Raw genomic sequence first — 6,939 nt, 5'->3', positions numbered from 1 at the left:
GGAACTCACCAACCTTCACACCACAAAACAAATAACCCAGTGAAGAAATGGGCAGAAGACATGAATAGACACTTCTCCAAAGAGGACATCCAGATGGCCTACAGGCACATGAAACGATGCTCAACATCCCTCATCATCAGGGAAATTCAAATCAAAACCACACTGAGATACCACCTCACACCAGTCAGAGTGTCTAAAATGAACAAATCAAGAGTCTATAGATACTGGCGAGGGTGTGGAGAGACGGGCACCCTCTTACACTGTTGGTGGGAATGTAGACTGGTGCAGCCACTCTGGAAAACAATATAGAGGTTCCTCAAAAAACTATCCATAGAACTCCCTTATAACCCAGCAATAGCATTGCTAGGGATTTACCCAAGGGATACAGAAATGCTGATGCATAGGAGCACATGCACCCCAATGTTCATAGCAGCAATGTCAACAATAGCCAAAACATGGAAAAAGCCTAAATGTGCTGACATTTTAGAGCCTGAAGACTGCTTTGGATTCCCTGTCTCCCTCTCTCTCTGTCTCTCCCCCAGCTCACACTCTGTCTCTCTCTCTCAAAAATAAGCATTAGATTTTTTTTTAAAAGAAAGAGTAATACAACTGATGCCATGAAGAATGATTTTCTTTGAAAAGAGAATATTCCTATTGTCCACAACCCTATACCACCCAAAAATGTGCAGGTTTTAAGGACAGGTGCTGAATCTACCATTCAGTCTAATCATTCCTCCTTATCCTCAAGATTTTCTCCCCTATCTAGAACAAACCCTCACTTAGGAGATGAAAATAGGGTCAGCATTTCAAAACTCTGCTTAAGTCCTTTCTCTATAAAGCCTTATGTGATCATTCTATGTAACATGGTCTGTTTTCTCTGCATTTCTAAACCATTTGAATCATTAATTATGTATCTTATGAGGTGGCTCATTTTTTAATGTGCTTCTTTCTTTTCTATTATTTACCTCTACATTTGGAGACAAACATGTAGAACACAGTAATAAGATGTGGTTGTACCTCTGGTTGATGAGGGTTCTAATGAAGGACAGACATTAGGAAAAATAATTAAATGGGGATAAATGATCTTCTAAAATTATGTTGTTATAATATTATGAGGGCTTCATTAAACCTGTCTACGAAATAATCTTTTCCTGACTTTGATATATCAACCTATATAAATTTTTTCCAAATGGAACACTTTGTTCAAAATCTCTCAGAAGTTGTGCTCAAAGCAAGGTACATGCCACTACCCATTAATGAAATGATTACTGTTCTTGAGAGCAGCCAGAAATTATAACTGGCTGTGTTTCACAAAAACAAATCTTTGTGAAGAAAATATATGTAATTGTCTCCATTTGTTGAAGCTATGTACAACCAATGACACGGAAAATGAGATCTACGAAAAAACATTATTCCCCCTTTAATATAAAACACCAGCCAAATCCTACCAAATCCTCCAGTTTCCAGTCGGAAATTTTCTATTCTGTTTATCTGTATCAAGAGAAGCCTTTCTCATTCCAGATCAATTTCTTTGTTTTCCTCAAAATTTCTTTTATTTGACTCTGCTAAAAGATGTTCTAATATCTAGTAGGGGAGAAGTAGCATAGGCTAACTTTCCAAGGATTCTGATGTCATTCCAAATCACGTTAGTGACAAAAGCACTCTGTGCCAAATAAAACAAACACATGAGTGATCAGTTAATAGGCAAGTAGCTCAAAGGCCATTCCTCACAAACTGCGAGATCATGACAATCAAGAGCCAGACATTTAACCAACTGAGCCACCCAGGTGCCCCAAACCTCACATTTCTTGATGGAAGATAACCAATGAGCAGTTTGATTCATTCGTAGAGTAAAATTAAGGAGCAAAATGTATAAATGGTTGTTTGAAAATTGCTAAGCAGAGTATTGAAAATATTCCTTCTCTCTACATTTTTTTTCTCCCAATAATATCAGCTCTGAAATTCTATTTTCTCTCCTGAAATCATGGAGTTTAAACTTACTTCTTGGGATATTCTTGCACAGGAGAGTTGAAAAGACTAATTATAAGAATGCTCCCTTAAGAGCATCTTTGCAAATTACTAGCTGTCCAGTGGAATTATAAGATAATTCATTTTCAATTTTATTTGAATTTACTTAATTGTTCATCTATTTGGCTCTTGAGTACTATGTTGGTTATAGAAAACCCATATGCACATAAAGACACTTACAAAGACATACGCACACAGAACAATGAACAGAAGGTCCATGTCCTGAAAGAACCAAGAATCTACCAAAGCTGAGAAGTCATGGAAGCAAGAATCTTTTAAGGAATATGTCTCCTCTAACAGCTTTTCTTTTTGTTTCATTACACCCAGGATAGATCCTGTCCATGCACTTTCCAGAGCCCCTTTATTGGACTAGTGTACCCATCTCTAAGAAGCTGATGAAGACTGTTTCATATCAGCCTACCCTTACCAACTTTCTTTGAGAAAATTGTCCTCTGAGAATTTCATAATCTAATGATCCTTGCAAGTTTATGTTCCCTCTATCGTGGGGATGGCCTTGAGCCAATGTGTGCCTAATGTGATGTAATAAAATCAGGCTTATATAACCAGAGAGATTAGAGCCATACAGTGGGCCGGTGGTGAATGTAGTTATTTGACATGCAGCATCTAAAATTTCCTCTAAATGACAAAATTATTTTCAGTTAATATGCATGTAGTAACCAATAATATTAGCTCATGCTATGTTCTTCACACAAAAAATTAACAGTTAAAATGTTTTCTATTTTAATTTTAAAGATACTATTACAATTAAAATACGTTAGACAAGAACTAAAATGCTCAACGAACAAACAAAATATACCTGCTGGCATAAAATGGCATAATTGCAGGAATGTATCTTCTTTTCCTTTATCGCAGTCACTGTACTATCATTGTTTATTTCAAATTGACTATCTCCATAGACAGGAATTGAGGAAGGAACTTTGCTTAAAGCCTCAGCCTAATGTCTAAAGGAAGGTGCATAGCAAAGTCTTTGTGTGGCATGGACCAACTGTATAACTGAGAATTCTTCAATGAAACTTTCATGTGGAACAAAATGTTTATTAACGAAGAACTTTAAATATGCATATTTTAAAAATGTGTGTGTGTGTTCAACAGTAACCACAATTATTTAAAATGTAGGCCCTAATTTCACTGGGGACATGAAATATTTTATTATTAATACAGTTTAAAATTGCAGACTCGGTTATAAAGGCTAGTTGATCGTAATCAATTTCTTTCTGTGTTATTCTCTTCAGATTGAATTACTGCCTGAACCCCGCAAGGGTCATTCCCATGCCCTGTCCCTGGGTTGCCATGAAGCTGGCCCTTTCAATATGTGCTATTTTCATTACCCAGGAAAACTGCTGATGAGTTCCTGAGATTCAGAATATAATACTTGAAGGAACACCTGGGAAATAATTGTACTCTTTTCTCTCTGACACGTTTGTAAACATGATCTATCTCGCAGTTGTCTGTGGTGCCACTTCTAAGCTGAGGGAGTGTGTAAAGCCGTGACTTAAGAATGGAACCTAAGAAACTTGCATGTAGGAAAAAAAACTATAGGACTAAATATAAAAATACATACAGAAATAAAAGATGCTGTGGAAAATAGCCGTTTGTTGACAAGATGTCAGAATGAGGAAACAGGCATTTAGGAAGAAGGAAGGAGTCTCTTTATCAATTGAATGAATCATCAATATCATAGAACTCTAGGTATGATGAAGATAAATAATAAGTGAATGGTTAGGACATATACAAATGCATAATTAACTATTTTATCTGTTGTTGGTGCCTAGGTGGTAAAGTAGCACTAATTCAAAAATATACCATTTCTAATAAAATGGCAGTTCTTTAAAAAATTCCTTTGTGGTATCTAGAATACTATTTGGGACATACTTCTTGTTTAATAATTCACTGATTGATAAAGATAACATTGCAAAGTTTCTTGGTGCTTTCTCAAGGAGAAACATAACTTCCCAAGACCATGTGAATTGTCATTAGTGTAAAATAGGTGTAATTTACTTTATGAATCCGAGTGCTTCTTGAAACTGTAAATAAATATATAAGCCAATGAACTACTCATTGGTTTACTTTTGATATACACTTTAATTGTAGAGATGCTTTATCTTAATTTGTTACTTTTGATTGTCAGATACTCTTTAATCTTTCATAGAAATGTTCCCCACTGCCTCCTCCTTAAGAACACTTCCATTTAAGAATTTAAGGAACTAAAACCATCACAGGAAATCAGGTTGTTGTTGTTGTTTTTTAAGAAAACCCCAAGTGATTTTGAAAATATTTTAAAAAGAAAGAAATCATCAATAAAAGTGATTTTATAAATGTGAGTCTTCAAAGTATATATATGGTGTGGTTTACTTCTTAAATTGCAATATTTAATTTTGTTCTACTGTTTCTTCTCAGTAGGCAGGATTGAATTGGACATATGATAACAGCTATCTGGAAGGTTGCATTTAAAAACTATTGAGGACACCTAAGTGGCTCCAACTTTGGCTCAGGTCATGATCTCATGCTTCTTGAATTTGAACCCTGCATTGGGCTCTATGCTGACAGCTCAGAGCTTGGAGCCAGCTTCAGACTCGGTGTCTCCCTCTCTCTCTGACCCTCTCCCACTCGTGATCCTTCTCTCTCTCAAAAATAATTATTTAAATATTTTTTAATGTTTTATTTATTCTTGAGACAGAAACAGAGCATGAGCAGGGGAGGGTCAGAGAGAGAGGGAGACACCGAATCTGAAACCGGCTCCAAGCTCTGAGCTGTCAGCACAGAGCCGGACGAGGGGCTCAAACTCACAAACCATGAGATCGTGACCTGAGCTGAAGTCAGCTGCTTAACCGACTGAGCCACCAAGGCACCTCTTAAAAGATTTTTTAATCTATTAAAAATTATTATTGTAGTATAACATTGTTTTAGTTTCCTAGGGCTGCCATAACAAAGTACCATAAAGTGAGTGGCTTAAAATAACAGAAATTTATTGTCTCACAGTTCTGAAAGCCAGATGTCTGAAATCAAGATGTCATAGGGCTCCTTTGAAAGCTAAAAGGAGTCCTTCCTTGCCTCTTCCTAGCTTATGGTGGTTTGCCAGTAAACTCTGGCATACCTTGGCTTAGAGACAGATCAGTCCAATCCTCCATCTTCCCGTGGTATTCTCCATGTGTGTGTTCACGTCATTTTCCTTCTGTGCATGTCTGTGTCTATGTCCAAATTCCCCTTTATATAATAAGGACACCCAGTAGTATTGAATTAGGGCCCACCCTAATGACTGAATTTTAACTTGAATATATATACACACATGTGTGTATATAAATATATATATAAAATATATGATTCATGCATATAAATACAAAAATATGGGTGAGGAAGAATGTATATAATATTCATTATACCTACTGTTACATCTGTGGAGAGTAATGAGAATGATATAGGATAAGGTAGAACTTTGATATTTTATGCTCTTTTGTATTCCTCGACCTATTTGTAACAAGAATGCTTTAAAATAAAAAAAATTTAAAAAAGAAAATGGGAAAAGGAAATGTGTTTTTCTTGTTTGAAAGGCACTCTAAATAAAAAGTCATTTGGGGAAAAGAAGGAGAGGAGAGGAGGTGAAGGGAGGGGAGGGGAAAGGAAGGGAGGGAAGTAGAGGAGAGGAGGGGAGTGGAGAGGAGGGGATGAGAGAGCAGAAAGGAGGGGAGGAGAGGGGAAAAAGAACAAGAGAGATGGAAGGAAGAAAACAGGGGTGGATGGGTAGATGGAGGGTGGGAGGCAAACATACAACATATATGATTTTAGATTCAGAGAGGAAATGTAAGAGGTAGTTGAGTTTCATAATCCATCTAGGAATGTGAAGAGGATCATGGTAGGCAGCTTGGGCTGCTATCATAAAATACATAGGCAGTATGGTTTAAACAACAAAAATCAATTTTCTTCCAGTTCTGGAGGCTGCAAAGTACAAGATCAAGGTTCCAGTAGGGCTCAGTTTTCTGGTGAGGATGCTCTTCCTGGCTTCCAGATGACCATTTTGTCTTCACATAGCTCTTCCTCTATGTGTGTATTCATAGCGAAAGGCTGGTATATCTTCTAAACGCATGAGATCTATCATATTAGGGCCCTACCCTTGTGACTTCATTTAACCTTTATTATCTATTCGCAGCCTATCTCCAAATACATTTACACAGGTATGTGGGGGTGTTCAACATATGAATTTGAGGAGGACACAAACATTGTCTATAACAAGTCTTGACAAGTGAGTTACTGTCACAACTTTTAAGGCCACTCTTTTCTACTTTCCAAGGTGCTTCCTAATTGGAACCCAGAAAAAGGATGTGAATGGAAGTTTCTATTACTGTCTGGGGCTGGTCCTGGGCCAAGAGAGGTTCTGGGTACCTCGTATTTACCACACTAAAAATGGCTTTAACTCAAAGACTTTGACTGGTCTTTTATTCTTACTGTAAGCTAAATGCAGGAAGATGAATAACAAGAAAGCCAGATATTGCTACATGAGAGAGATACTTTTAATACCCCTCTTATTGAGCCTGCATATCTCAGCAGCAAGTGGGCTTTCAACTGTTTCAAAGGAGAATTTTGTTGTAGGAGTCCTAGCAGTATAAAGGAAACATGAATACTGGACCCAATTTGATTATTCCCCAGTTCATCAGTCTTGTATACAAGACAGCAATAGCCTTATGTGTTTCTATGGAAATAACTGAGTACTGAGAGTGATATGCTACTGACAGACACTGCAACTGTCCCTAAGAGCTCTGGCTGACCTATGGCTGACAGTTCAATTTTGTACAATTAGTCTCGGATTCATGTCAATTGATGCCACACACCACTATCTACCCAAGAATCCTCTCTCCTAATTCCCAGTGTTGAAAATTACCTACAGCATATTGTTAA

This window comes from Suricata suricatta, chromosome 4 (genome assembly GCF_006229205.1).
Source record: "Suricata suricatta isolate VVHF042 chromosome 4, meerkat_22Aug2017_6uvM2_HiC, whole genome shotgun sequence".
Classification (NCBI taxonomy): Eukaryota; Metazoa; Chordata; class Mammalia; order Carnivora; family Herpestidae; genus Suricata; species Suricata suricatta.
The sequence above is the reverse complement of the archived record's forward strand: the minus strand, read 5'-3'. Positions refer to the sequence as shown.